Consider the following 5,868-nt stretch of genomic DNA (forward strand, 5'->3'; position numbering starts at 1 on the left):
AGATTTTTACAAGGATAAAATGATGTTGTATTTATAAAGCTTTTAAAATCATATCTGGAATACATTAAGTGCTATACTATGTTTGTTAAATAAGGATTAACAGGAGGGCAGCAAGAGAAACTGTTAACAGAGTGAACAGACAACCTACAGAATGGGAGAAAATGTATGCATCTGATAAAGGTCTAATATCCAGAATTTATAAGCAATTTAAATCAATACGCAAAAAACAAATGATCCCATTTAAAAATGGGCAAACAACATGAACAGACACTTCTCAAAAGAAGACACACACACAGCCAACAAGCATATGAAAAAATTCTCAATATCACTAATCATTAGGGAAATGCAAATCAAAAGTACCATAAGATACCATCTCACGCCAGTCAGAATGGCTATTATTCAAAAGTCAAAAAATAACAGATGCTGGTGAGACTGTGAAGGAAAGGGAATTCCACACTGCTGGCAGAAATGTAAATTAGTTCAGTCATCATGGAAAGCAGTCTGGAGATTTTTCAAAGAACTTAAAATAGAACTACCGTTTGACCCAACAATCCCATTACTGGGTATATACCCAAAGGAATATAAATTGTTCTACCATAAAGACATATACATGTGTATTTTCATTGCAGCACTATTCAGAATAGTGAAGACATGGAATTAACCTACTTGCTCACCAGTGGTGGACTGGATAAAGAAAATGTGGTACATATACACCATGGAATACTACACAGCCATAGAAAAAAGAATAAGATCATGTTGTTTGCAGCACCATGGATGGAGCTAGAGGCCATTATCCTAAGCAAACTAAGACAGGAACCGAAAACCAAAAATCACATGTTCTCACTTACTAGCTTGTGCTTATGCCATGAGGCCATAAAAGGCAAGTGCTCAGGAAGGACAAGCTTTCCCTTGCCTGATTCACCCCTCAAGTCATATTCCAAGCACCTAGTAGGCAAGAATTGTGTTGCTTTTGAGTTTCCACCCCCATAGCGACTGACACAACTGGGGAATAGAATAGATATATAATAAATACCTGTTGAATGACTCTCCCACACATTCCTTACACTCGTCAGCCTCTGGCCTTGCTTAATCCCACATTAAGTTTTACCTAGATGGTGGCAGGTCTTCTAACTGGCCTTCTCATCTCTATCCCCTGTTGCATCTGATGCAGGCTGCACACAGCTTCTCAAATAGCCTTCCCAGGGCACATGCCACTCCAGTGCTCAGAAACCTTTGATGACTTGCCCTCATCATAAGGGTCTTGGCCTACAATTCAGGCTCTGTATAATCTGTTCTCAGGTGACAGTTCTAAAACTGTTTCCCTCTACTTTCAGTAGCTGTGCTCTCACCACTACTTCCCCACTATGGACATCTCCTACTTCTCCATGTTTGATCTGTCCCTCATCTCCATATGTTCAAATTATGCCCCCCTTCAAGATTTACTCAAATGCTCCTTGATCCCTCCAGCTAGAAGGGATTTCCCTTCCTCTGAATTCCATAGTCCTTTGTACCTACCCTGCTTATCATCATATTCTGGTCTGTCTTACAATTATTTAGGAAGACAAATTACCTTCTCTTCTGTAAGAATGCAAGCTCTTCAGGGCAAGTTGTGTGTAATCTATCTTTGTATCTACTACAGGATCTAGAAGTGTTCCTCACAAATGCTAGGCACTAAACAACTATTTTCTGGATAGATGGATGAGTGGACAGATAAGCCCGCTTGATGCTGAATAAAGTTTCCGTGGGGAATCTTTCTTCTTACTTTATCAGAAGACATTTTAGTCCCAGGATCCATATTCACTCATGAAGCAAGGGATGGAACTGGGACTCTAAAGCCCTAATTTTGCTTGACTTGACAAATGTGTTAGATGACCTTCAAATTTCAAGATGGTACCCTAGAAGGCAGAGAAGTGAAAGAGGGAAAGCCCAAGTCCAAGCCCTAAAGGAAATCCCTCTCTCCTGGTCATATTCAAATTCACTCACCAGGATGCTTATGACAATATGAATTGTCCTTTGCCATTAGAAATTAGAAAATACCACTCAAGAGGCGAAATGCCCCCCGAAATTGAAATTACTTACCAGTCACTGGAGGTGCTGAGCATAGAATTCACAGCTGAGAGGAAAAGGAGGGAAATATCATCAAGTATCAGTTATGATGTTATATAAATAAATAATCTGTCCACAAAAGAATTTTGTGAGATGGGCATTACTTTCCCCATTTTACATGAGAAAACTAAAAAAGATAAAGTAATTGCTCAAGATAACATAGCTGGAAGTGGTGAAGCCTGGATTTAAATAAACTCTGACATCCAAATCCCTGCTCTTTGCCCAAAGCAATAATGTCATACTCTTTGTTAATTCTCACTGCAGTGTCACCCAAGTTAGATGATGTGCTTCCTTATGTTTATGCCTTGGATGCTTCGTTGTTCTTGGTGGCCTCTTCTTTAACACCTCCACTGTATTAGTCACGGTAATTAACCCTAATTGCTGTAACAAATCACCCTCAGAATCTTAGTGGCATGACACAGTAAAGGCTCATTTTTCACTCATATCATAGTTGGACACAGTTGGGCAGTTCTCCTCCAAGCAGCAACGTAGGCATCCAAGCTTCTTCCAGCTGGAGATATGGCAACCTTAAACATATGGCTTCCACTGTTACCATGGAAGAGGAAGAGGGTGAGCTCAAGTGTGCTATGACTGAGTGATACAGCCTCAACCTACTGCAAGGGAGAATGGAAAATGTAATCTTCCTGTGTGTCCAGGAAAAGGAATTAGAGTTGGTAAACATTCATCAGTCCCCGATATACCTATTGTATCAACCAGAGTTCTCCCAGAAACAGAAGGCATGTCTAGCAGGGATTTTGAATTTAATGGAGGTAATATTTACAGCCATGTGAATAGGGTTAAGGTTGGAACCTATTAAAGATGTTGAGGCATCCAAGGACTAGAAAAACAGGAAGTTTATACCACTGCTAGTCTTGGGACAAGTAGAGGGAACCATGCTATCAGAGCCCAGTAAGAGCTGGAGCCATGGAAGAAGGGCCTTCTGACAGGAACAATGGCTGTAGAGGGATACACCCACTGTCAGCACTGCAACACTTAAGCAGAAAGAGAGTGGAGGAAGAAATACCCTGACCTCTGTCTCCTTCTACCTCAGTCTCCTGCCAATGCCTCCCTACGGTTAAAGCCAACTGGAAGCCTCAGAGTAAGAGAGCCTGGGTGATGCAGTCCACAATGGTCAGCCTCTGTGGCACAGAGAATAGCAGACAATGAATCTTGGGGATGCAGAGTCAAAGAATAAACAGCACACTGAACCATTCCATCTAACCTCCCCTCCCTGAGAAGCATCATTGTCCCTTGGGTCTTTCCCTGTGTGCTAAAACTGGAACTCTCTATGAGGAGAGGTCCAGGGCTGAAAGGACCCCTGTTCTGAGAGATCTTGACACACTAGGCCCTGAATCACAGCCCTCCACTCCTTTCCAGTGTCACTCCCTCTGTCCTTCTCCACCTTCAGCAACCAGCCCCTGGAACATACATCGAGTTGGTTCTGTGTTGATTGTGATTAACTGTGCAGAAACACTCACAGGAACTCAGTGCTCTTGCAGGGCCTGGAGAAGCAGCTGCAGTAATTACTGTGAATTTCTGAAATGGAGACTAATGGTGCAGGTTCACATCTAAAATGCTTTTGATCCTCTTCATCATTAAAAGGCCATTAAAGGTATAACACATATATTACCAGACATCAAATCTACATTGATGTGAAAAGAAATTAGGCCAATAATTGTTCCCAAGGCCATTATCTCCAGTGAGTAAGGGCACATGGCACCCTTTGTGGTTTTACAGAAGGGCTTTCATTGACCCTGATCGGTTTAAGCTAGACTGCATTGATTAAGTACGTACTATGTGCCAGCCTAATCAGATATCTACTTCTGTGACTACCTGATTTAAACTGTGACTTTTAAGAACTTGCCCTCTGGCTTACAGGCTGAACCTGGGGAAAAAACTCACAGACCTTGAAAGACTACAAAAGTTTGTGGCAATAGCAATGAAAGGGTCTGCATAAAATAGTGACCCCAGCAAGACAGGCAAAACCATAATGTGTAAAATGATAAAACAGGGACTGCAGAACCATCCAATAGAATGCTTTGCATGTAATAGGTATTCAATCCATATCAGTTTAATTAAGAAATTAACCAATTACTCAAAAGAGTCTTTCTTTACAGGCTTAATATAAGGATAGAAATTAAGTCATTCTTATTGGCTTAGGTCCTAACTACTTTCTCTTAACTATCACCAAAGAGATTCTCCACCCAGAAGACTTACTCTAGGGTAAGCTCTCCTCAGCTAATCCCCACATCCATATTCCTAATCATCTGTCAGCACCCAGAAGACTCATCTACCACCCCATCCGTGTCACCATTGCACCTTTGGTCTGGCTTCTCATTGTCACCACACTCCATTTGTCACCCAGGTGAGGTTAGAGGACAACAATGTGGTCCTTACGTTTCCAGGTCTTCCAAGATGGGAAAGAGGATGAGGAAAGGATTCAGACAGGAGAGGGAACTCTGGGATTCACGGGGCACTGACTTCTCCAGAGAAAAGACTGGGGGCAGAAAACAGTGCAGAAGTAAACAGTGATAGAGAAAGAGAGCCTCACAGAGGGAACATCATTAAACACAGGGCACATGGCTTATCAGCTCTTAGAGCCTTCATAAGGATATCTTTGGAACGATGGCAGACCCAGTCACTGTCAACAAAATGGGTAAAAAGAAATAGGTATGGGTTTGAGCTCAGCCTTGGTCTCCTGGAGCCCCTCAGCCTTAGAAGCTGAGGCCTAGATATGACTGGAGCCTATGGAGAGGGTGATGACTGCAGGCCCAGAAGAGACCAGGGACAGAGAAGTCATTCCTAAAGTACAGATCATCCTTGTATCTGAGGCTACTTTCACTATCAATGGGCTTAAATGTCCACTAATAGGGGGCTGGTTAAGTAAATGATGGTTCAGCTATTTATTCGAATTCTGTGTATACCGATACAGAAAGATCACCAAAAAAAGGAGTATAAAAGAAAAATACAAAGGGCACAAAAGGTAGTATAATATGTTGTACTACCATCTATGTAAAAAAGGAGTAAAAGAATACATGTTTGCTTATATAGGCACACATTTTCTCTAAAAGATATGTAAGAAGCTAATAACATTGGTTGCCTGTGGGAAAATGAAGCGAGTGGCTGGAGGTCTGAGGCAAGTGGGAGAACTTTCACTTTTATATTTTAAAAAATTTGAATGTGGCTGGGCATAGTGGCTCACGTCTGTGATCCAGGCACTTTCAGAGGCCGAGGCTGGCAGATCACGAGGTCAGGAGATCGAGACCATCCTCGCTAACACGGTGAAACCCTGTCTCTACTAAAAATACAAAAAATTAGCTGGGCGTGGTGGCACGTGCCTGTAGTCCCAGCTACTTGGGAGGCTAAGGCAGGAGAATCACTTGAACCCGGGAGGCAGAAGTGGCAGTGAGCCAAGATGGCGTCACTGCACTCCACCTGGGTGACAAGAGTGAGACTCCATCTCAAAAAAAAAAAAAAATTGAATGTGACTATTATTTATTCAAAATATAAAATGAAGTAAAATTATTTTTAAGTGACTGGGGAAAGGAACTATCATTTATTGAAAGTGTATTAGGTACCTTGCATATGTTGTCTAGTTTACTTCTCTTAATAATCTTATGAGGTGCTTTTATTTGTACATAATTTTTTTAAACTCACAAAAGTAACACATAATGCAGCAAATCACACACATTTGCAAAAAACCACTTTTAATTCCCATTACCCTCAGAAATAACTATTGTCAACATTTTGGTGTAGTCTTTT

The sequence above is a fragment of the Macaca nemestrina genome, chromosome 7, assembly GCF_043159975.1.
Source record: "Macaca nemestrina isolate mMacNem1 chromosome 7, mMacNem.hap1, whole genome shotgun sequence".
In the NCBI taxonomy this organism is placed as follows: Eukaryota; Metazoa; Chordata; class Mammalia; order Primates; family Cercopithecidae; genus Macaca; species Macaca nemestrina.